The sequence below is a fragment of the Benincasa hispida genome, chromosome 3 (genome assembly GCF_009727055.1).
Source record: "Benincasa hispida cultivar B227 chromosome 3, ASM972705v1, whole genome shotgun sequence".
Lineage (NCBI taxonomy): Eukaryota > Viridiplantae > Streptophyta > Magnoliopsida > Cucurbitales > Cucurbitaceae > Benincasa > Benincasa hispida.
This window is the reverse complement of record NC_052351.1, coordinates 5,459,866-5,487,076: the sequence shown is the minus strand read 5'-3', so window position 1 is coordinate 5,487,076 and position 27,211 is coordinate 5,459,866.

Sequence of the window (27,211 nt, the reverse complement as noted above, 5' to 3'; positions counted from 1 at the left end):
CTTTTATAAATTGAAAAACCTCTGGTCGCATGTATCACAAACATAATGCAATAACCTCAAACAATCCCTATGTTCGACCTCGGATCACATCGAGAAACTTGCGGTGGAATTATACTTGGTTCCAACGCAAGGAAACTTGTGATAACGTACAACATACTATAAGAACATTCATTATTAACGCATATCTAGAAGTAGTATCGCTTGGACTTGTGTCTTGCTTGTAGTTTATATAGCATAAAAATTTGACAAGTTTATGGTGCCGTTGCCAGGGAACTGGTAACGGGGACATGGACTTGTTCATTCATTCATATCCATATTCGTATCAGCGCATTGTTTAAGACTAAAATTTGTGTAACAATATTCTGCTTAACAACACTCATAATTCTAAATAAAAGGCCTAAGATGACGTGCATTTTTGCCCGTCATCACCTTTTCTTCTCTGGAAATTCTTGTTTGATCGTATTAGTAGGTATGCAACATACGATCACACGTTCATCAGACTGCTGAAGGATTTTTGCATAGAAGTAGCGAAATTAGTTTGAAATTTAAATATGTTATGCGTTAAAAGTATGTGATCGCATGCTTTGCTTTTTGTATAGTTTTATTGGTAAAAATTATCTAAATTTTATGTCTTTGTCGTATTATTTTAAATGAAAGAGATACAATAATTTGTATTTCTATAAGTTATCACACTCTCAAATTTAAAATAATGCTTGTGCTCAAGCATATACTTAAGACTTCTTATGATTTCGATTGCCTTCAGGAATTTTCTAGACCTCTCAGAGTGCCTCACCCAGTTTGCTAGACTAGATTTTTTTTTTTTTAGTTTTATTTCTTCTTCCTATAAATTTACTTCTAGCCTTGAGAAGCCGTAAGCTTATTCTTCAAAAATCCTTTACTCATTTCTAAGACTATCTCATATTTCTGAAAAATGGAGATTTGGAATGAGATAAAAAGATTTTCTCCTTGCTACTTCTTATTGTGATTTTACACTGATCCAAACGTTTAACCTTCATTTTGGCTTGTCCCCATGGGTGTCATGCGGACATCCAATTACGAGTGAATTTCTTTTTTCAGACTAAACTCGTGCCGTCTTTTTGAGGTAATGGAGTTGCAATCACTTATTCTTTGCATTGATCACGATTCTTGCATTTGTTTTGGCTTGCCCCCATAAGTGTCATGCGGACATCCAACTATCAGCAAGTTTCGATCTCAACAGCTTTTTTTTTCTTATAGAACATAGTACTTAAAGAGATTAAATATTTTTGAAAAGCGTTCAAGTTTTCACACCTTTTCCACCCCCAAATTTAGAAGGTATCAAGGTTCCTAGAAAGAAATATGCGATGGTGTTAGAAAGTTATTGCAAAAGACGTTTGTTGAAAAGCTTGCATGCTTACTGAATCTTAGAAGTAACTTTAAAGGAAAAATAATCTTAAAACTTAATACTAATCAGTCTAGGCATTAATGTTAAGGCATAATTTCATCATTGGGGTCATCAATGGCAAACAGGGCAACAGAAGAAAGTAAGCAATCAAAAGTATGCACATGATATAAATAGAAAGGAAAGGCACAAAAGATAGACAAAATTTTCAATAAATTTATATTTCATAATGCGGCAAACTGATATAGAAACAACATTAAGCTTAAAACAAAAAGGAGATAAGGAAGGACACCGTCCTGAATTAAAGTTTCTTCTGCATCACTGTTGTGATCCTGAGGTGGATTCTCGTTGAGAAAATGCAGTAGATCTTGAAGATACGAGGGAGTTAATGTCACCACCACTAGGCGAGTAACGACGTTCTGAAATAAGTCAACCATATAATGGAACTGATCGTGCTGCCTTTGTATCATTTGCGTATGAAGTTCCGCGTTGTGTTTTGTTGATTTTGAACAAATTCTCTCAATTCGATTTGCTAACGCATCAACTCATTCATTTGCAGTTGGAGTGATTATTGGTGCCGCGTCAAGTCATTGAGACCTCCTAAATAGGTTCACGGAGGTCATCATGGAGGAATTTAACCATTCGGCCTTAGGCTTCAGAGTCATTTGTTTGCTCTTGCTGCCAGGTTAATGCTCACTTTCCTCGCCAATGCCAGATCCAATGCTTGTTTCAATCTTAGGCACCAAAAGGCTTGAGGAATCGGAAGTGAAACGTGGAGGGCTTTTAGAGGGCAGTGGTGGGCTTGGTAGTCTTGATGTGAGGGAGAGGATAGGAAGGTGTTCATTTCCAAGAGCTAGTGGTGCTGGTTTTTTAAGCGTTGGAGGAAAAAGGTTGAGGTCAACACTAACCTTGACAGATTCATGGTTTTGCTGAGGTGGAAAATTTTCTAATTGAGGAGAGGGGATCATTTGATCTTCAACTTTTGGGGCGATAGATACTTTTTGTTTCTTGCACTGTGAGGTCTCTGGGGTAGTCTAAGTCTGCGGTTACCACTTTGCCCGTTACTTAGGTTTGGATGTCTGATGCAGGTGATAACTTGTAGAAATACAAGTTATTTATGCTGCCTTATCTAGATATTGCGATCAGAAGAGAAGGAATATGCGTTGATTGTATGAAAATTAGCTCAGAAATACAATAATTATGAATTAACGTAATTACACCCACTAACATCGTCAAGATGGTAGAAGAGGATATTTTTACTCTGTTTTGTCGGAAACCAAGTCATCGCTTGTGATCAAGGCTCAACGAGAAACTGAACAAGGCATCTCTGTTACATTACGCCCGTCAATCAACAATGAAGAGATGATTAACGCAATGACGGTGCAATGCGACAGTTGATCCCAAGCTGAATTTCAACCGCATGCGGTATGAAATACAACATCGCATGCGAGCAACCGATCGAAAGATGCAGCTGAGGAACGCAAAGGCGGAGGATTGTGACACGTGTACAACTAACCGTTGTACAGATTTGACGGTCTGATTGAATAACAGAAAGAATATTTATTCCTCTATCTTCGAAATTTCCATAACAAGAAGTAGGGTCTACAAGCTAAGAGTAAAATCTTTTCACCTATAAATCCCCCCATAGAATTCAGAAAAGATATACTTGATATGGGTATAATTGATATGAGGGCTAATTGCTGCTGAATTATTGAGAGAAAGGCTGAGTTGAGTACTGATCGGAAGAAATCTGGGAAAAGAAGAGACACGGGCGAGAGGTGAGTCTTAGTGTGATTCTGCCAGATCCACGCCGTGAAACTCTGTGCTTAGATCCCTGCTATCGGTTGAGCAAGCCTAAGAGGGAAGCTCATCCTTTCGCACGATCCATCCACATCGGCAAGCAAATCTCCATCCAGATCGGTGCTAAGATGTTGACGCTAATTTGTATTTGTTTCTAACTCTATTTCATCAAGTGTATTCCATCTTCTTAATCTCTTCATTCACAAATCTGTATCATATGCTAAATAGTTTTATTAAATTTCTCGATCGTTTCCATTTCCACTTCTCTATCTATTTCCGCTCCTCCATTTATCGATTTCTCCATGAAGTTTTCTTAAAACCTTGGAAATTAATATGGATTAAATGAGTAACTTAATCTGTGATAAAGAGATAAATGCGTTTAGCTAAAGCATGCTAGACGACATCTTCACCTGCGAGAGCAGAAGTGAAGATGTCATTCTGATATGTCGAGAGAAGGTTAGAAGAATGCATTAACTAAAGCGAGTAGTACTTCCAGAGATGGAAGCAACCTTGCGTTCATTACGTTCGCCTCTATTTCACCACAGAGATGTGGGAACGTGGCCGATCACCGAGAGGTGTACGCCAAGGGAAAAGCGGAACCGTACTTATATCTTGAACGCAATTAAGAAAATTACGATGTTTGTATTAATTATCTTTTCTGTTTCTGCTTCGTACATAAGACTTGTCACCGCATTACACGATCTTTGCATAATCTTCACAGCCAGCCTTGACCTCAGTATCTTGTATCATGAATCCTGTATCGTGTATCATCTTAGCTTAGATTTACTTTAATGCAATTTATGTATTATCGCATTTTTACCGCTTTCTTTACTTCATCACATGTTTAATCACTTGTACACAAATTCTTTTATTGAAAAACCCCTGGTCGCATTTATCACTAACACAACACATAACCTAAAACAGTCTTTGTGTTCGACCTCGGATTGCACCGAGAAACTTGCGGAGAAATTATACTTGGTTTCAATGCAAGAAAACTTATGACAACGCACAACATACTACAAGAACATTCGTTAATAACATATATCTAGAAGTAGTATCACATATTATCGCATAAAATCTATGTCACAACAAGTTTATTGCGCAGTTGCCGGGGAACTGGTAACAGGGACATGGACTTGTTCATTCATTCATATCCATATTTGTATCGGCGCATTGTTTTAGACTAGAATTTGCGTGTCAACAAGCAACCTCATTAGGCGGCTAAGAGAGTTGTTTGCCAATGTGTTCTTCTCCGCCACATCTTCCTCTTCTTCAAACCATCCATGAGCCATGCATAGCTTAGTAATGAGCAAAGGGATGAACAGTTGCTTCCATGAGTGAAATCTGTCTTGTGTAACTGGGTTCCTAACTCCCCAATCAGACAAATCCCCAAAAAGGTAGGCTTGTTAAGTTGGCAATCTGGCCACTCTCACCCATACTAATCAAAGGACTGCCCTCATAGGCAGGAGTTTCCAAAACACTCAGGATTGAGGCCATGTAACATATGGTCGTTTAAGTGAGATGTAAGTCTCAAGTATCAACAACGTTATATAAAGAAACGAATCATCTCGTGGTCCAATCTTATACAAATTCTTTGTATAGGACACCTCCACTCGCACGTCTCCACATGAATAATCAGGATCAGATCATCTTTAGTAGTTTACAATACTTGTAAACCTCCACAAAGTGGGTTGTATCTGTAGTTTCACCAGGAGAAGGTATCCCACCTTTTGTTGGGATTGATGCCCTAAAGACTCGTGTCCTGTAGTTTGTAAACTGTTTGTACGAAATTTTGTGTTGTATAATATGATATTTACTTCACATCTTGTTTTATGCTCAGTTGCATGTTTTATTTGCTTTACTACAAACCAATAAACATAAAATCTCTAGTTATTAGTATGTAACTGAAGCATGTATGTGGTGACATACAAGTGGATCATGTCTTGAGTGATAACCAAAATGGTCTGTACTATATGGATATAGGAGGGAAACCTTATCCTGGTAACGCTACGGATGCGGTCCGCTTTGTGGAATGGTCACAAGTGTTGTGACTTGTCACAAATGGTTTGATCCTGATCATTCGTGTAGGGGACATGTGAGCGGGGGCATCCTGTACAAAGAGTTTTTATAAGACTTGACCACAAAGTGTTAACGTCTCGTCATATAACACCGTTTATGACAGAGACTTCACTTCACTAGGATGACCATAGGTAACATAACCTCAATCCTGAGTGAGTTGGGAACTCCTGCCATTGAGGGTGGTCCTTTAATTTGTATGGATACAAGTGGCTAGGTCGCCGATTCAAACCTACCATTTTGGGGATTAGTCTGATTTGGGAGTTGAGAACTCAGCTACACAAGATGGAATTCACTCTTTCTTCGAAGCAGGGATAAGTAGATAGATAGCTCCCTTAAGGACTGATTCCAAAGCTTGAACGATGTGGCGCCACACACCTTCTCTTGGCGCGAGAGGTGTTCACACATAGTTGGACTATGTTGTATTGTTCATTAGAGGAATCAGTGGTACTTAAGTAGTGAGATGTAACTATAGGGGCAAAACGGTAAATTGGCCCAGTTATACTTAGAGCATATGTGAAGGGTCATCGTACTCATGATTGGTTATATCCAATGGACACAGAAATATATCTGTGGTTCAACTTTTGGTCTTTAGTGGAATGCCTGACAGTTAACGGATGGTGGATCTCGTGGCTAGAGAGTTTAGTTAGCTATTCACAGATCGTTGGAGCTTCGAGCCACAGGTCCATTAGGTCCCCTGGGTAGTTTAGATAAAGTCGAGAATCAGTATTTGGGTCAGTTTGAAATGTTCAAATTGACAAGAGGGAATTCGATTATATATGATATAATTGAACTAGTTAATTATACGTATTATAATTGACTAAATGTATGAGATACATTATTTTGGAAAAAATTGGATATAAATATGATTTATATCAAGTAGATGAGAAATTACTATTGTAGATATGTGATATCAAACTGTGGAGTAAGAATATAATATAATTATATTCATTAATTATTAAATTGGTTAATTATATGATAATTGGCTTAAATTTCTTTCGGACGTGCGTTAGTGGGAGCAGCCGAAGTCGGTTATTGTAACCGAAGAATAAAATGAAAATTTTTTCATTTTGCAAAGGTTCGGAAAAATTGACATCGGTGTGAAAACGTAACAATTGCATAGTTTGAGAGCCTATACAATAGTCGCTCATCGCCTAAACGATTGCTTGTCAGCGCCTAAACGATTGCATAGTGTGCCGCATTTTCTAAACGATCGTCTACCATTTACTAAATGATCGCTTAGTAAAACGTACACGATCGTGTAGCTTCTTCTAAATGATAAGCACATAGCTATATAATAGCTCATTTTCTCTCCCACTTGTTTATCGTCTACACGATTAGTTCTTTCTCCAACCTATACCAAATTCACCAAAGACCACACTTTGGATTCTCACTCCAAGAATACCAAAGGCTCCATTTTGGTGGTGTCGTCCCCATTACATTCACTTGTTCATGACTGTTCGTGTTGCTGCCGTTCGTGTAGACGATCGTGTTGCTGCAGCCAATGCGTTTGTTAGGCGATAGAGTACGGGTAGAGGTTCTTCCGCTACATCTGAGTTCTAAAGTTTGAAGAGGGTCTTCAACTGGTATGAAAACTCTTTCCTTTATTTTTTATTGTTTGAAGCATGCCTTTAATTAGTGTGAATTTGCATAACATAACTACATGTTAGAACGTATGTGTTGTATTTTAGTTATAATGAAATTGGAAAGATCCAAACACGCTCATGGAAAGAGTTCCTTCACCTTTATCCTTATACAATAAACATTTTAGGTTATTACTTAAGGCATGATCCACTTGTATATCCAATATACATGCTTAAGTTTATATACAATAACCACGGATCTTTGTTTATTGGATATGAGTAAATGCAAATTTTTTTTAAAAAAAGTCTAATTTTATTCATAACAATGTGTACAATGTTTACAAACTACGATACACCGGGAGAATAGAGCATACTCTATACCCTAGTACAAACCCCTCTCGGGCCAGAAGAGGGTGTGGTGCCACATTGTTCAAGCCCTGGAATCAGCCCTTAAAGGAGCAATTTATCTACTTACCTGACATTAGAGAAGAAGTGAATTCTGTATTGTGTAGATGTATTCCTAGAGCCCCAATCAAACGAATCCCCAAAATAGTAGGTGGTGCGTTATTTTATGAAGTGGAAATATGGATGATATGCGTTGATGGAATTGCGTTGTGCACTCAAGTTTCCCTAGCGGAATTCAAGTGTAAATTCCTCTGAGTTCCTTGGTAAGTCCAGGGTCGAACATAGGGACTTGTGAAAATAGATTGCGTTGGTAATTTTGATGAAAACTTTGTGGTAACGGGGAAAATAAATAAAGTGTTTGGTTTGTCGATTGCGTTGATTAAAAATAAATAACAAATGCGGCAGAGTTTGAAAAGAGTTGGTAAACGGGAAATGTAATAAATATGCGATGAACGGGTTAAGAAAGGTTTCGGCTAACACTCCCTAGAATGCGTTCATGCTTACGATCATGCAATATGCATACAACAGTAAACCACCTCTTGGTGCGAATACCACAGCTTCTAAGTCTAGAACGCGTGCGATATATATGCGATAAGTCTACAGGGTTTACATATAAACCTCTATTACTATTTATGCAAGAAAAATGTCATCCAAACAAATATGCGACCACATAATATCATTCCTATTCCTAGGATGGATGCGATGCAAGTTGACAAACAGAGCTTATCTCTAAGTCCGTATCTCTTGTTTATGCAAGCCTAATTTTGCTCTTTCGAGTCCATATTCTAACCTAGCTCTCTTGAGACATTAGGTTCTTTCTTTACACTTTCTCTCGAGTAACTCTAAAGGGTAATTTGCATAGCATAAAACAAGAAAATCGCAAGCTATGTACTTCCTAGGTCATGTTAGCGTAGTTCTTCTCAACCCATTCAACTAGTTTAGCTACTCATGCGTATTAAGAGAGTGAGCAGATGTAGAAATAGAACTTATATTGAATAGATATGAAGATGAAGTACAAAATAACAATGCAAGTATAGTAAACAGCCTGGTAGCAATTTCTTGCTGCCAGGCGTTTACACTATTTCTACTCATGCTCTAAAGATATTCTCGCTCTCGCTTGGTAGAAAATCTCCATTTGCAGGCAATCTGGTAAGTCATTGTATGGACAGTCTTTACCAGCCACTTTGAACCTTGCTCAAGCATATTGGGTGATTCGTCATCCTTCTTGTTCAAATTTGTTATTGTTTTCTTCTCCTAGCGTTCTCAGTTGGTGGAATAAATACTTCTTCATAAAACTTTCCACCACCTGTTCTCTCGAAGTTATATATCCTGGTTCGAGAGAATTGCCTGATTCCTCGCCTGATCACACAAGAAAAGGGAAACAGAGTTAGTCGAACTTCCTTGGTTTAGATATTTGGAACACACAAAACTTCATCGCCACGCCTTCCTCCAAACTGTCTAACAGCCTGGATCATCTGCAACATTACTGCTTCATTTCAAATCTCGATCCATCTAACGCTGGTGTCATGATTCTCGGAGAGAAATCGTAGAGGTTAGGTGACGCATAGTCCCGGATGGGCCTATTACGGTCATTCGCCAGAAGGTTTGGGTTGGCCATTATATTATTCGTGTTAGCGGCCCTTGGGTCTATTTTGCTCCGCCATTCTTGGTGTTTCTTCTTATTGTTGTTGACGATCTCTTAGTCTTCTTCTAAAAGTCCTCTCCAATCTCCGGGTCATAATTCGCCACAGATTGAGAGTTTTGCAAAGAAATCAAAAAATTACCGTTAAAAACTATTTTCTCGAAGTCCCCGGCAACGGTGCCAAAAACTTGATGTGAAACTTTATTGAGTTATCCAACTACGAGCAATGCACTCTTTCTCAGACTAAACTCATACCGATTCGGCAGTGGAGTTACGGTCATATATTTATGTGTTGATCCAGGTAACTTACTTTCATTTTGGCTTGCCCCCACGTATGTCATGTAGACATCTAACTACGGGTAAGTGCCTTTCACAACTTAACTCTTATCAACATGGGTTTCCCATTGCGTTGACAGTGGAGTTGTTATTCTCAATTTTTTTTTTATGTAATAGCAAGGTCGAAAACAAATACCCCACCCTAAAATTTAAAATGCGGCAATGTCCTCATTGCCAAAAGATTAAAATAAATCATGTGAGTTCTAGAATGCGTTGTAAATAGATTTTGAAAGAAGTCTAGCAAACCCCTAACTTCTAGAAATATTTTATGAGGTGACTATCTTAAGATTAAGTTGATTTTAGTATATACGAAAGAAATAGAAGCATATTTTTCATCATTGAAATCATACTTGGCAAAGAAACAGAATGTGGTAACTCACTAAATTTATCTATGTCAAATGATTGCGGTGATTAAAGAAGATGCGGTGATAAAACTTGAAAACTAACATGCGATGTGATAGCGCAAAATTGGAAATAAAGATAAGGAAGAGTACACCCCAAATTTTGCGCTATCACTCGCATTGTATTGACGCATCCATCTTTGCGGCGATCACTCTTCTTTGGGATGCAGTGATGGAATAAGATAAGTGCTTCTTTGTGTAACATCTCCGCAATCTAGCACATCGATCGTTGCAAGAAAAATAAAGAGAGGGTCTAATTATTTTAAACAAAATAAAAATTTGTATCGCATTTGGTTTTTTTTCTTTTTTTGTAGTAAAGATAGTGACAGTAAAATAAGGATAGATCAGGATTTGAGAAGATAATAAAAATTATGAGTAATGGAGAAGAGTTGAAGAATTTATGTTTCCCAAAACTTGCGTCCCTGATATGTTGCGATCATTTGATAATGCAGGGACCACTTATTTCCGACTGGTTTGCTCACGTCCATGGTGGCTTTTGTCTCTTTTCTTTGTCTTCTAGGGTCTTTACTGCCTTAATCCGGAGTTTTTCCCCATGAATAGTCATTACAATTTCCCCTTTACGCATATCAATTTGAGCGCGACCGGTTGAAAGGAATGGTCGTCCCAATATGATGGGTGCATCTTCGTCCGATTTATAATCCAAAATGAGGAAGTCTGCCGGCAGGATGAATTTATCGATTGAAATTGCGGCATTTTTCAACTCTCCTTCAGGATGTATTCGAGATCTGTCCGCGAGCAGGAGAGTTTCCTTTGTGGGTGTAAGTGTGTTGGCATTCCATTGTTTGAATATTGATAACGACATTATGTTTATACTTGCCCCAAGGTCGCATAGTGCCTGGCCACTGAAGGTCCCTCCAATAGAGCATGGGATTGTGAAAATTCCTGGGTCGCCCATTTTAGGTGGGATTATAACATTTTGCGCTGCAGCCATTATTGCGATATTTTCATCCTCAATTTGTTCCTCTTTCAATCTTTGTGAAGTTACTGGTGGTTGGACTTCTTCTATCTCAAGATCCAGAGGCTTAATGGTGGATGCAACTTCATGGTCTGTTTTCTCGGGCTTCTCCAAACTATAGGTCAGCGGGTCTTCGGTTATCACCGCAATCAAGTTGGTCGCAATGCACTTCTCCCTTACTTCCTGTCTCTTATACACATCTAGATGTGTATAAGAGACAGCTTCTGTGGTCATGTTGTCGCTTAGCAAGGAAACTGCTAAACATTTTTCCTTCCTGTTACCCCCAGCATTGCGAGGGAGCTCAGTTGAGCTCGATGACGCTCCTTGCAGTCTATTTTCAAGCTCACTCGTAATCTGGCCCATCTGTAATTCAAGATTGCGAATGGACGTGGCCTGACTTTGAAGCACCGTCTCGTTTTTCTCTATATATTGCTTCAATAGGCTCTCCAAAGAAGAGGATTGTGGTGGTTGTTAAGAGCTACTTGCTTGATTGCTCGGTGAACCGTTGTTGCGTTGAAAGAATCCTGGTGGCCCTTCTTTTTACGCCACAGGTTGAAAATTTTGTTGTTGATTCTTCCAAGCAAAATTTGGATGGTTTTGCTACCCGGGGTTATATGTATTAAAATAGGGGTTATCTCTCATGAAGCATACCAACTGCGGGTTTGTTGGGCATTCTTCCATCGGGTGAGCATCACCGCAAATGACACAACTTGCGGCCATTTGAGTGATTGCGCTGACCTGCCCTTTCTTCACTCCCATATTATTAATTGCAATGCCTTGTATTAAACTCATCATCGTAGTCATTTGATTTTGCAGGGATGCGATGGCCCTATTGTTTGCGTCATTTTCTTTGATTCTTGATTTCTGATCGCTTTCCCTCCAATCCTCATGATTTTTGGAAATGCGTTCAAGTATACTCTTAGCCTCCTAATATGTTTTGTCGAGCAGACCACCAGCGGCTGCCGCATTGGCAGCGGTCTGTGAAGAGGGATTCAGTCCTTGGTAGAAAATCTCCATTTGCAAGGCAATCTGGTAAGTCATTGTATGGACAGTCTCTTACCAGCCACTTGAACCTTGCTCAAGCATCATTGGGTGATTCGTCATCTTCTTGTTCAAAATTTGTTATTGATTTTCTTCTCCTAGCGTTCTCAGTTGGTGGAAAATACTTCTTCATAAACTTTTCCACCACCTGTTCTCACGAAGTTATATATCCTGGTTCGAGAGAATATGCCTGATTCCTCGCCTGATCACACAAAGAAAAGGGAAACAGAGTTAGTCGAACTTCCTTGGTTTAGATATTTGGGAACACAAAACTTCATCGCCACGCCTTCCTCCAAACTGTCTAACAGCCTGGATCATCTGCAACATTACTGGCTTCATTTCAAATCTCGATCCATCTAACGCTGGTCTCATGATTCCTGGAGAGAAATCGTAGAGGTTAGGTGACGCATAGTCCCGGATGGGCCTATTACGGTCATTCGCCAGAAGGTTTGGGTTGGCCATTATATTATTCGTGTTAGCGGCCCTTGCGTCTAATTGCTCCGCCATTCTTGGTGTTTCTTCTTATTGTTGTTGACGATCTCTTAGTCTTCTTCTAAAAGTCCTCTCAATCTCCGGGTCATAATTCGCCACAGATTGAGAGTTTTGCAAAGAAATCAAAAAATTACCGTTAACAAACTATTTTGTCGAAGTCCCCGGCAACGGTGCCAAAAACTTGATGTGAAACTTTATTGAGTGGAAATATGGATGATATGCGTTGATGGAATTGCATTGTGCACTCAAGTTTTCCCAGCGAAATTCAAGTGTAAATTCCTCTGAGTTTCCTGGTAAGTCCATTGTTGAAGGGACTTTTGAAAATAGATTGCGTTGGTAATTTTGACGAAAACTTTGTGGTAACGGGGAAAATAAATAAAGTGTTTTGTTTGTTGATTGCATTGATTAAAAATAAATAACAAATGCGGCGGAGTTTAAAAAGAGTTGGTAAACGAAAAATGCGGTGAACGAGTTGAGAAAGGTTTCGGCTAACACTCCCTTGAATGCGTTCATGCTTGCGATCATGCAACATGCATACAATAGTAAACCACCTCTCGGTGAGAATACCATGGCTTCTAAGGCTACGATATATATGCGATAAGTCTATAGGGTTTACACATAAACCTCTATTCCTATTTATGCGATGACAAAATGACATCCACACAAATATGCGACCATATAATATCATTCGTATTCCTAGGATGCATGCGATGCAAGTTAACAAATAAAGCTTATCTCTAAGTCCGTATCTCTTATTTATGCAAGTCTAATCTTGCTCTTTCGAGTCTAGATTCTAACCTAGCTCTCTTGAGACATTAGGTTCTTTCTTTAGACTCTCTCTCTCGAGTAACTCTAAAGGGTAATTTGTATAGCATAAAAGAAGATAATCGCAAGCAATGAACTTCCTAGGTCAAGTTAGCTTAGTTCTTCTCAACCCATTCAACTAGTTTAGCTACTCATGCGTATTAAGAGAGTGAGCAGATGTAGAAATAGAACTTCCATTGAATAGATATGAAGATGAAGTACAAAATAACAATGCAAGTATAGTAAGAAGTCTACTAGCAATTTCTTGCTGCCAGGTGTTTACACTGTTTCTACTCGTACTCTAAAGATATTCTTACTCTCGTAAGAGTCGGCCCGCTCTCTACTTTTACACCTCAAGGTTCTTTCTCGAGTTGCCTTGGGCGATCTCCGTTGCCATCACTCTTCTCTTGCTTCACCTTAAAATGGAAAGGAAAATTATGAACAAAAGCAACTAATTTTCTCGTCAACCGGTTATATATAGTGAACCCCTTTTCTCAAGAATGCACTTGGTATTTATAGGGAATCCATGGTGAAAGGCGGCTTCTCTCTCCCGGTTGTACAGATGGGACATCTTTAATTCCTGATTGACGCGTCGAATGATTGTTACCGATAAAACTGAATGTACTTTGTGACCGTTATCGGCTATCAACTTAATTTGTATTCAACTATCATCAGCTTTCTATCCCATCGCTCTTAATTAGCCTTTCACCCAGATGGGCCCACCATGTTGCGCTGACCAAGTTGCGGCGATCCTTCTCGGGCGAATGTTTGCGAGCATGTTCAACGCAAAGTCTTGCGGTGAAGTTGCGGTCAACCAATGAATTCCTATTATCGCAATCTTTGCATTGCGTTAACGCATATTCTGCACAAAAATACAAAAATCAATAGTTCTAATCCGCTGAACGCTCGTGACCACAATATTATAGAATTTATGCTTAATGGACGCAATTTAACATATTTCATCAACGCAATCCAACATTGTTTAAGAACTTAGCACTATGATAACGTGTATTTCTGCCCATTATCAGTAGACTTATTGAGTTAGCGATTTGGCCATTCTCATCCATATAAATCAAAGGACCATCTTTATAAGCAGAAGTTCACAACTCACTCAGGATTCAGGTCATGTCACCTATGGTCATCCTAGTAAAATGTAAGTCTCTATAATTAACGGTGTTATATAATGGGACTAATCATTTCGTGGTCCAATCTTATACAAACTCTTTTGTATAGAACACCTTCGCTCAAATGTCTCTATATGAATGATCAAGATCAGATCATTTGTAGTAGTTTACAACAATTGTAACATGAACAAAGTGGTTCGTATTCGTAGTGTCTCAAGGATAAGGTACCCAGCCTTATCCGTCTACTACAGACCATTTAGGTTATCACTTAAACATGATCTACCTGTATGTCTCTACATACATGTTTAAGCTACAGAGTTGGTTTTATGGGTTAATGCTACTACATTTCAAATAAAATATCTCATATTTTATTAAATAAATAAAATCTTTGTACATTAAAATTACAAACTACATAACCCACGAGATTTAGGACATCAACTCTGACATTAATGGCAAATTCTAAGAAGTTGGAACCTCATTCAAGATTGTGCCAATTTGTTTGTTACCCTACAGAGACGAGAGACGGTATGTTCTATGACCCTCAAGAAAATAAAGTGTTTGTATCGACAAATACTACATTTGTTGGGATTGATGTCCTAATTCTCCCGGAGTCTCGTAGTTTGTAAACTGTACACAATGTTATGAACAAAATACTAGTTATTTTATTTTGCATTTATTCCTATCCAATAAACAAAGCTCCATGGTTATTGTCTGTAAACTTAAGCATGTATATGAGATATACAAGTGGATCATGCCTTAAGTGATAACCTAAAAAGGTATGTAGTATAAGGATTAAGGAGTGATACCTGATCTTGGTGACACTACAGATACGGCCGGCTTTGTGGAGGTTTGCAACTATTGTGAACTACTACAGATGGTTGATCCTGACCATTCATGTGGAGACATGTGAGCGGGGGTGTCCTATACAAATAGTTTATATAAGACTGACCTACGAGATGATTTGTTTCTTTATATAACATCGTTGATACTTGAGACTTACATCTCACCTAAACAACCATAGGTGTCATGACCTTAATCCTGAGTGTTTTTGGAACTTCTACCTTTAAGGACGATCCTTTGATTAGTATGGGTGAGAGTGGCCAGATTACTAACTCAAAAAGCCTACCTTTTTGGGTATTTGTCTAAATTGGGAGCTAAGAACTCAGTTACACAAGATGGAATTCACTCCTTTCCCGAAGCAGGGGTAAGTAGATAGATTGCTCCCTTAAGAGCTGATTCCGGGTCTTGAACATAGTGGCCGTAACCTCTCTTTAAGAGAGGGGACTCAGTTATATTAGGACTATGACTTATGTTCAATAGAGGGACCAATGGTACTTAAAGAGTTAGATGTAACTACAGGACTAAAACGGTAAATTGGCCCAGGAGTACATACGAGAGATCTATTAAGGGTTATCGCACTGTTGATTGGTTGATATGGACATAAAATATATTTATAGTAAGGAGAGTGCAATTGTCGATCTTTAGTGGAGTGCCTGATAGTTAACGGGTGGTGAATCCCGTGATTAAAGAATTTAGTCAGTTATTCATGTATTGTTGGAGCTTCAAGCTACAGGTCCATAAGGTCTCCTTGATAGCTTAATGGATACAAGTTGAGAATCAGTTTTTGGGGTTGATTTGAAATGGTTAAATTGACAAGAAAAAATTCAATTATATATGATATAATTGGTGTAATGTATGAGATACATCAAGTGGAGGATTAATGTAAATAGGATTGACATTAAGTACCATAAAATAAAATAAAAATAAAAAACTATGGTTTATATGTTTCATGAGAAGAAATATTAAAACTATAGGTTATAAATATAATATGGTAAGTTGGTTATCATATATATTTATAATAATATTAATTATTTGATAATTATCTATTTTTCTCTAATAACCAATTGAGTGGAAGGTTATTGGTGGTTTTATGGTAACCGTGATATAAAAGGAAAAGTGTTTTCCTAATTTTAAAAAGTTACTCAATTCGGAAATAGACTCATAGAGATGCTATCAAGTGAAAATGTTTCACTAAGCGATAGCTAGTAGAGAAACTAAACAATCATGGAGTTTCACTATACAATAATTCACTCAGCTGGTCGTAGCTAAACGATTAAGGGGCATTGTCTATACGATAGGTTTCCATCTTCTACACGATTGAATACATCGTCTATACGATAGACTGTGACATCTTCCACTTGCTCAATCGTCTACACGATTGTTGTTCCTCCAATCTCTTCCTCTAACAAAGATCAAATAGAGCCCACAACTTCTGGATTTTCACACTAAGAATACCAAGGTAACCATTATGGTGGTGTCCTTACTCAACTCAACTAAATTCGAGGTTTTGGAGGCCGTTCGTGTTGTTCGTGTGTTGTTTGTTGTGGATCGTTATGTATTACAGTTGTTGTGTTTGAGCGTTCTATATTGTTGTCCTGCAGACTGATCAAGCGTTCGTGATCTAGGGAGTTTGAAGAATGAGTCTTCAAAGGTATGTATATTCTATCCATTGATCTCATCTTAAAGCATGTTGTAATTTCGTATTATGCATGACCTATTAGTTTCAGTTTTATGTCTGTACTTGTTTATGTTCGAATGGAATTTGAAATGATCCTTCCGCTGCTCATGGAAATCCTCATATATGATTTCCTTCAATATTTTTAGAGGAAGACCACATGAGAGATCATAAACTATGTAGCAAAGTAGTATTAAATGAAGCCACTGAAGAATTAACAAGAGTTGTTGATGAAGCTAGTCCTTCATCAAGAGCTAATAAAGAAGCCAACACTTCAAGCCAATCCCGTGCTTTTCAATCATTAAGAGAGCCTCAACGCAATAGGAGGGTTGTGATACAACCTGACAATTACTTGGGTTTAACAGAAACTAAGGATTCATACCAAATGATGGATTTAAGGATCCATTTTCCTATACATACGCAATGAATGACGTAGACAAGGACTAATGGGTCAAAGCCATGGACTTTGAAATGGAGTCCATGTACTCCAATTCAGTATGGGAGCTTGTAGATTTACCTAAAGGGGTCAAACCCATAAGGTGTAAATAGATCTACAAAGAAATAGAGATGTATCTAGAAAGGTATAAACCTTCAAAGTTGACTTGTAGGAAAGGGTTATATCCAAAAGGAAGGAGTTGACTATGGGAAAACTTTTTAGTTGACTATGGGAAAACTTTTTTCCCTGTTGCTATGCTTAAGTCTATAAGAATTCTCTTGTTCATAGCTGTTGGGGTTGATGTCCTAAATCTCGTAGGGTCCTGTAGTTTTTTAACACATGTGTGAACAAACATTTGTGATGTAATAATATAAGCTATTTTCTTCATTATTGTCAATGAAATATGGAATATTTTAATTGCATTAACCATAAACTAATAAACTAAGATCCCTGGTTATTTTTGTAACTTAAGCATGTATATGGAGACATACAAGTGGATCATGCCTCAAGTGATAACCAAAATGGTTTGTAGTATATGGATAAAAGAGGGAAACCTTATCCTAGTGACCCTACAGATACGGCCCGTTTTATAGATGTTACAAGTGTTGTAAAGTGCTACAGATGGTATGATCCTAACCATTCATATGGAGACATGCGAGCGAGGACATCCTATACAAAGGAGTTTGCATAAGAACAGACCATGAAATGTTTAGTCTCGTTATATAACGTCGTTCATGACAGAGACTTTCATTTCACTAGGATATAGGTAACATGACCTTAATTTTGAGTGAGTTGGAAACTCCTGCCTATGAGAGTGGTCCTTTGATTTGCATGGGTGCAAGTGGCCAGATTGCCAACTCAAACCTACCACTTTGGGGATTCATCTGATAGGGAGCTAGGAACTCAGCTACACAAGATCGAATTCACTTCTTTCCCGAAACAGAGGTAAGTAGATAGATTGCTCCCTTAAGGGTTGATTTCGAGGCTTAAATAATGTGGTGCCACACACTTTCTCATGGCCCGAGAAGTGATCACTCATTGCAGGACTATGATGTATTGTTCATTAGAGGAATCAGTGGTACTTAAGGAGTTAAATGTAACTACAGAGGAAAAATGGTAAATTGACCTAGCTGTACTTACGAGCGATCTATTAAGGGTTATCATACTATTGATTGGTTATATCCATTGGACACAGAAATATATCTGTAGTGTGAAGAGTGCGACTGTTGGTTTTTAGTGGAGTGCCCGAGAGTTAATGGATAGTGGATATCGTGATTAAAGAGTTTAACCAATCATTCACGTACCATTAGACCTTCAAGCTGTAGGTTCATAAAGTCTCCTTGGTAGCTCAATGGATTCAAGTTGAGAATCAGTTTTTGGGTTAGTTTGAAGTATTCAAATTAATAAGAGGGAGTTTGATTATATATGATATAATTAAATTGGTTCAATTATTGTGATATAGTTGATTTGATGTATTAGATACAATAATTGGAGGAATTGATATGAATATGATTTATAATAAATAAATGAGAAAAGAACTATGGTTTAAATATTACATATGATGTGATATTAAACCTATAAGTTATAAATATAATATGATAAGTTAGTTATTATATTTATTTATAATAAAAAAAATTATGAGATAATTGTTTCTTGATTATTTCTTTTCTCCATTAACCATACAAGAGGGAGGTTAATTTCATTTTTAATAACTGAAGAATAAAATGAAAAGAGTTTTCATTTTATGGTCGATCGCTTCATTATTGCATTATCTAATCGATCACTCACGAGAGACTAAACGATAGCCCTTTCGGGAGACTAAACGATTGAGCGAGAGATTACTAGCCGATTGCTCACGAGAGCGAGAGATTGCTAGACGATTGCTCACAAGAGCATGAGATTACCAGACGATCGAGTACCCACTGTCTATACAATAGACTATACCTTTCTCCCACTTACTCGATCATATAGCTTGATCGTGTACATCCTCCTTCCCTCTACCAAATTCACACAGAGCCCACACCTCCTGGATTCTCACCCTAAGAATACCAAGGTTACCGAGTGGTAGTGTCGAGGGTTGCCATTCGAGGACAGACTATTCGTGATTGCAACGAGAGGATAGGATAGTTCGTGATTGCAACGAGAGCGAGAGTTTTCTAGAGGATTACTCCTCATTTCTTTGTGTTTGTGATCGTTTTAGTAAGAGTTTTCTAGAGTTCTTCAAAGGTATGTCTCTTGATTCCATTTGTTTTAGTAAGAAAGCATGTTGTATTTTTCTCTATAATGCATAACTGTTTTTGTATGTTTGTGAATGCGTTTATTTTTTCACAATGGAACTGGAAAGATCTTGCTTCCGCTCACTGGTTCTCTTGAATAAGAGATCCTTCAATAGCCACATATTATGACTATGAGATAAGGCAAATGGATGTCAAGACTGCTTTTCTAGATGGCAATCTTGAGGAGAATATCTTTATGTCTCAGCCTGAGGGGTTCGTAGCCAAAGGTCAGTAGCAAAAAGTTTGCAAGCCGAGTTGATCCATTTATAGGTTGAAACAGGCATCTAGATCTTGGAACATTATCTACAAGAAAAACATCAAGGATAAAGTGGCTTTTCTAATACTTTATATGGATAATATCCTACTCATTGGGAATGAGGTAGGGTACCTTACTTGTCTAAGGAACAGTGTTTTAAGATACCTCAAAAAGTTAAGGATATAAGACGTATTCCCTATGCCTCAGTTGTGGGCAGCTTAATGTATGTTATGCTCTGCACTAGCCACACATTTATTATCCAGTGGGAGTTGTCAGTAGGTACCAGTCCAATCCAGGGTAGACCACTGGACAACGGTTAGAACATTCTCAAGTATCTTAGAAGAACGAGGGACTACAAGCTAGTGTATGAAGCTAAGTATTTGATCCTTACATGATACACAAATTCTAATTTCCAAATTGACAAGGATTCTAGGAAATCCACATTAGGATCAGTGTTTATCCTGAACGAGGGAGCTGTAGTCTGATGTAGTATCAAGCAAGGATGCATTGCAGATTCCACTATGGAAGTTGAGTATGTAGCTGCTTGTGAAGCAGATAAGGAAACAGTCTGGCTAAGGAAGTTCCAAAGTGATTTGGAAGTGGTTCCAAATATGGACTTGCCCGTCCCCTTAAACTACGACAACAGTGGGGCAGTAACCATTGCTGATTTATTTACAAAGACTCTCACAACTAAAGTGTATGAGGGTCATCTAGACAGTCTGGGTCTACGAGAAATGTACACTATATAATGTAGAACAAGTGGGAGATGTGTAATGGGTATATAGATGCCTTAGTTTATTGTATTTATTTACAATAATTCTACCTTTTGGACTGTATATAACCCACTGACTAGAGTTTTAATTCAAGTACGAGTTTGTTGGGTTTTATGCCCTAAACTCATAGATAAAGAGTTATTAATTGTTATTAATTGACCGTCATCAATAAAGAGTTATGGATGTTAAATCAATAAATGTTATTGTTTGAATTGTTGTCTATTTTATCTTAATAACCCTAAATCTAATAAACTAACATCCAAGGTTGTCTTATGAGTCTGGAGCTGTATGTGGAGACATATAGGGATCTGTTGGGATTGGTGTCCTAATTCTCCCGGAGTCTCGTTGTTTGTAATATACACATTGTTTAAAATAAAATAAGTGTTATTTCATTCTAGCATTTACTCATATCCAATAAACAAAGCTCCATGGTTATCGTATGTAAACTTAAGCATGTATATGAGATATACAAGTGGATCATACCTTAAGTGATAACCTAAATAGGTCTGTAGTATAAGAACTAAGAAGGGATTCCTGCACTACGGATAGGACCCGCTTTGTAGAGGTTTGCACGTGTTGTGAACTACTACAGATGGTAGATCTTGACCATTCATGTGGAGACATGCGAGCGGGGGTGTCCTATACAAAGACTTCGTATAAGATCGGACCATGGGATGATTCGTCTCTGTATATAACACCGTTGATACTGGAGACTTACATCTCACCTAAACGACCATAGGTGACATGACCTTAATCTTGAGTGTTTTTAGAACTCCTGCCCTTGAAAGCAGTCCTTTGATTAGTATAGGTGAGAGTAGCCAAATTTCCAACTCAATATGCCTACCTTTTTAGGGACTTGTCTGATTTGGGAGTTGGGAACTCAGTTCCACAAGATGGAATTCACTCCTTCCCCGAAGCAGGGGTAAGTAGATAGATTGCTCCCTTAAGGGTTGATTCTAGGGCTTGAACATAGTGACCACAACTTCTCTTTGAAAGAGAGGACTCAGTCATAGTAGGACTATGACTTATGTTCATTGGAGGGATCGATGGTACTTAAGGAGTTAGATGTAACTACAGGGGCATAACAGTTATTGGCCGAGCTGTACTTACGAGCGATTTGTGAAGGGTTATCGCACTGTTGATTGGTTAAGATGGACACATAATATATCTGTAATAAGGAGAGTTCAACTGTAGATCTTTAGTGGAGTGCTTGGCAATTAATGGATGATGGACCCCCTGACTAAAGAGTTTAGTCAGTTATTCACGTACTGTTGGAGTTTCGAGCTACAAGTCCATAAGGTCCTTTTGAGGATTGATTGAGGATTAATTCTTGGTGTTGATTTGAAATGTTCAAATTGACAAGAGATAATTCGATTATATATGATATGATCGGTGTGGTGTATGAGATACATCAAATGGAAGGTTAATTTAAATGAGATTTACATTAATTTTCATGAAATATAAAAAGAGTTATGGTTTGTATGTTTCATGAGATGAAATATTAAAACTATAGGTTATAAATATAGTATGAGAAGTTGGTTATCATTTATATCTATAATAATATTGATTATTGGATAATTATCTTTTTTTTTCTCTAATAACTAATTGAGTGGGAGGTTACTGGTAGTTTCATAGTAACATGAGATAAAAGGAAAAATATTTTCTTAATTTTAGTAATGTTGAATTGAGAATTCCATTCTAAAAAATTACTCATGGAAAGGTTGTCAAGTAAATACGATTTACTAAATGACAACTTGGAAAGACTAGACGATCGTGGTGTTAGTTTTATGTCCTAAAACTCGTAGTTTGTAAATTAATAAACATATTCTGTTTTGTTTTTCTATAAAGTTGTTATTGAAATTGTAATCTTGAATCCAATAAACTAAGGTCCTGAGGCTATTTAATGTAGTTTGAACTTTATGTAGTGAAATAAAGGTGGATCAAGTTCAAATATATAACCAAAATGGTCTATAGTATATGAATAAGATTGGGCACCTTGTTCTAGGGACACTATGGATGCGGCCCACTTTGTAGTTGTACAAATGGTGTTATCCTGAATCGTTCATACAGAGATATATGAGTGGGGGCATCCTATGCAATGAGTTTGCATAATACTGAACCATGAAATAGTCACTTTTTATGTTCTAAATGTCTTTTTATGTATAAAACTGACTATTTCATTAATTGATGACCTAGGTAACTTAATCTTAATCCTGAGCTAACTATGAACTCCTGTTCACTCAAAATTATCCTTAGATCTACAAAGGTGAGGGCAGCTCATCGTCATTGGCCCAATAAGCCTCCCATTTCAGGGGTAAGATCAGATGGATAGTTGGGAATATAGGGTGCAAGACGGAATTCACTCCTACCCGTTATAGGGATAATAGATAGGTTGTTCCCTTTAGTACTGAATTCAGGTCTTGAACAAGGGGCCTCACCCTCTCCTTGGTCCAAGAGGGGTTCGGTTTATAGGTTGGACCTTAAACCAATTGTTCATTAGAGGATCAGTGAAGCTTAAGGAATAAGATGTAGTCTCGGGGGTAAAACAGTTTTTATGACCCAGCCGAGATTACAAACAACCTGTGAAGGATTAGCTTACTAATCATGGTTATATCAAATAGACACAAATATATCTATAGTAAGGGGAGTGCAACTACGGGACTATAGTGGAATGACCCGTTAGTTAACGAATGTTGATTAACTCTGTCTAAAGAGTTTAGCCAACTAATCTCGGATCGTTGGAGACCATGATCTATAAGTCCATTAGGTTTCCCTACTAGCTCATATGGAATAAACTTAGAACAGTATGATAGAATCATTCGAATTGTTCGAATTAGATGAAGAGAGAGAAACTGACAAGCATATATCAACTTTAATATTTAAATATGATTTAAAAATCAAGAATGTGAACACGTTGATATTCAGAAGCTCGGAAATAATGGAAATGGTCAAAGATGTAAAAAGTCAAAGAATTGACTTTTGACTTTGAAAACTCAAACTTTGACCGACATTATATTCAAATGTGATTTGAATTTCGAGAAAATGAATGCGGATTCATGCTCGGGATGTCAAAATTAGTCAACACGAAAAAAACCATAAAAGTCAAAATGTTGACTTTTTGGTCAAAGTTTGACTTTGACAAAATGACTATTTTGCCCTTGACTATAATTAGTGGAAAAATCCAAACTTTTGTTGGATAATTTTATTAACAAAATAATGGGCTAGGTGTTGGCTTATAGTGGAGACATTAAACCCACTAAGATAGTGGATTATATGTGTTGGGTTTTTATGGATTTGTTTCATGCAATTGTTGCATAGTTTTTTTTTTATAAATTGGGCTTTCATTTTGAATGAAAAAACTTTTTGACATTTTGCAAGATTGTTTTCTAAAATTTGGGCTAAAAAAAACAAAACCCAAAAACCAAAAAGGAAAATCCATTTCTTTTTCCACCTCTTTCTCTCTCTCATTTTCTTCATCCACCGGGTCCCACAATCTGGTTCTGAGTCCAGAGGATAGTAGATCAACTCTAGTGGTGGTCTGGAAGAGTTTGGGTCGAGATTCAGTGAGGAAAAGCGATTTTTGGGAGCTACAAAGGTTGTATCCTATCTTATTAATTTACTGTTTTTTCCTTGATTTGCATGCTAGTTTCCTTTTAATTAAAAGCAATTAGAGATTAATTAGATCCTAATTCCACTGCATATGTCTCGTGTTCCATCACGTGGAGTGTTTCTATACTTTAGACACTCAGCTGGCCGATTAGCTAAAAGATCGCATAGCTTTAGTTAGACGATCGCATAGCTTTTGTTAAACGATTGGGCATCGTCTATACGATAGACTTCTGTCATCTCCCACTTGCTCAATCGTTTACACGATTGTTCTTCCTTCGCTCTCTGCCTCTAACCAAGTCCACACATAGCCCACACTTCACGATTCTCACATTGAGAATACCAAGGTAACCTTTGTGGTGGTGTCAAACTCAACTCGACACTGTCGAGGTTATGTGGAGGTCGTTTGTTGCGTTCGTCGTATTCGTGATCCGGGGATCGTTGTGTTCGAGATTGCAGGTGATCGTGCAGTGTAGCGGTCGTGGTGTATGAACGTTCGAGTGTTGCAGTGTTGTTGTTTCGAGCATTCGTGATTAAGGGTGCTGAAGATGAGTCTTCAAAGGTATGTATAATTTTATCCCTTGATCTGTAATTTTGGTTGTTGCACATAGCCTGTTGTTTTCATTTGTGCACTGTAATTATTATGTTCATATACGATTGAAATTTGGAACAGTCCTTTTGCTGCTCAGGAAAATGCTCATGTCTTATTTCCTTCAAGATCAATGTTTAAGATACAGCCTAAAGGGTCTATAGTATAGGGATAAGGTCGGGTACATTATCCTGGTAATACTATGGATATGGCCCGCTTTGTATTTGATACAAACATAATGATCCAACGCGTTTGTGTAAGTGATACGCGAGTGGGGGTATCCTATGAAATGAGTTTGTATAAGACTGGACCGCAAAATAGTAACCACTAGATGTAACACCGTTGACTAGTTGGATTTCTATTTCAATAGGATGACCTAGGTGAATATGTCTTAATACTAAATATATTATGAACTCCTGTTCATGAATGATTGTCCTTTGATTTGTATGGTGAGGGTGGTCAGATCGTCGACCCAATATGCCTACCATTTTGAGGATAAAATCGAGTAGCGAATTGGGAATATAATAATACAAGATGGAATTCACTCATTCCCTTCTTAAGGGTAAGTAGATGAGTGTTCCCTTAAGTGGTGTCTTCGGGACTTTAATAAAGGGTCCTACCCTCTCATTGACTCGAGAGGGGTTTCTGTTTATTAGTTGGACCATAAATAGGTTGTTCATTAGAGGAGCACTAGTACTTAAGGAACCAGAGGTGACCCAAGGTTAAAACGATAATTTGACCCAGTTGGAGTTACGAACGCCCGTGAAGGACTAACTAACTTGAAAGACTTAGAAGAGAGCATGAAGACATACTAGTACCATTCTAAGACAATATTTTTAGTTTAACATTTCCCCTTTATCTATTAAAAGCCTTAACATGTTTACAATAACCATCTAAATTTCATACATGTAGTTACATTTTCCTATACTTTTCTATTACATGATCCGATCCATGCCTTGAGAAATTACTAAGTCTTGGTGTTTAGTGGTTGTAGACTCTTCTTTGAACGCTCAGCTTTGTAACCTAGGGGGGGTATACACATCTAGATGTGTATAGGGGGGAAATAGAAGAAAACATTTGGAAAAAGGTGAGCTAATAAGTCTAGTAAGTGGTGCCTTTTAAAGTAACAATAGCTTTAATTTCAAAACATATTTTTGGGAAGTCAATATAGTCTATGCATAGTCACGTGTAAGCCTACTCAATCATTATCCTCCTACCATATGCTATACGTGGCATGTTCACATCATGCATATATTAACATTCACATCATGCATTTATTAACAATCATAACAACTTTTCATGGAAACTTTCCTATATCCCATTTTCCCGCCAATGTGCACATCGACAACTATTTTCCCGCTGGCCATGCTTAGATATCTTGATTATATTTCCCGTCGGTCGTCACCGACTATCACTTTCCGCCAATCGAAGCTGACTATATTTTCCCGCCAAGTACCACTTTTAAGCATGCTAACTATGTAATTCGGGTATAATCTTAGTTTCCATAGTAATTACACAGACAATATCATGACAAGCAAAATACATTATAATCATGCATCATGTACATACCTATGTATTTATTCATATAGAAATGCATAAATCTTAATAACCACTCACCGTTAGCAATATTTTCTACTGAAACTACTTTGAGAGTATCTTCCTGAAATTTCCTCCATACCAATGAAAATTTCTTAATCAATATTGTTATATCAATAATTAATGCTAAAATAGCCAAAATACCTTTATATATTAAAGTACCCACTTACCCTACTCAAAACTTAGTCAAAATCTCAAAATCAGCCCCTTTAGAGGTTATTTTATCCGTGGTTAGCGCAAGGAGTCTAGCAGGAAACTGGGGCGTTCGGCCTTGTGCAGAGAGTGCGTGTACTGCATCGCACGGTTGGCTACAGCATTGGACTGGCGTGTGTTGTGTTACAGCATCATGGTCGACGCGTTGGCTGGTGCGAGGCACGCGCTGCTTTGCAATGGATGGATGCAATGTTGGTTAGGCACAAGGTGCGCGCTGCGTTTGCGATGGATGCGTTGGCCGGCTGAGCTTGTGCATCGGTACTAGCTTCGCAGCTTCAACTCCTTCGAACCCTAATTATTTTGGCTACCTCAATACTCAAACTTAATACTCTAAACAAGTTCTTAACACTGAGATTTTGGTGATGGCATGAATGAACTGTTCTCGCCCAACCCCTCTATTTATAGCCATCCCAAGCTCACCCCCTTGTGACAACTCAACCTACATCTGTCCCTTTTTAAGACTACCATCACTAAGCCCATTCCAGCAATGCCATGAGTTGTTTTAACCTTAATTTTCCAGCCAAATTTCATATTTTGCATGCAACCTCCTTCTTCTACCTCCTACTTAGAGTGATAAGACTATTTTTGCATGTAACCTTCTTTTTCCACCTCCAACTTAGAGTGATAGGACTACTTTTTATGAGCCTCCTTCCGCCACCTCATTCACTTAATACTTAAGGACGTTTATCTATATAATTTGATATGCTTATGGATGCATCTCTTGAATGGTGCCATCTTCTCTTGAGGTTCTTTTCCCATTGGTCAGCCTTCCTTTTGTCCATGTGCCCATACATCTATTAACTATCACCTAAGGTGGCTATAACCATCGCATGTTAAATGACATCGACGTATAGCCTTTGCCATGGACGCATTCCTTCAGCCAATGGTGC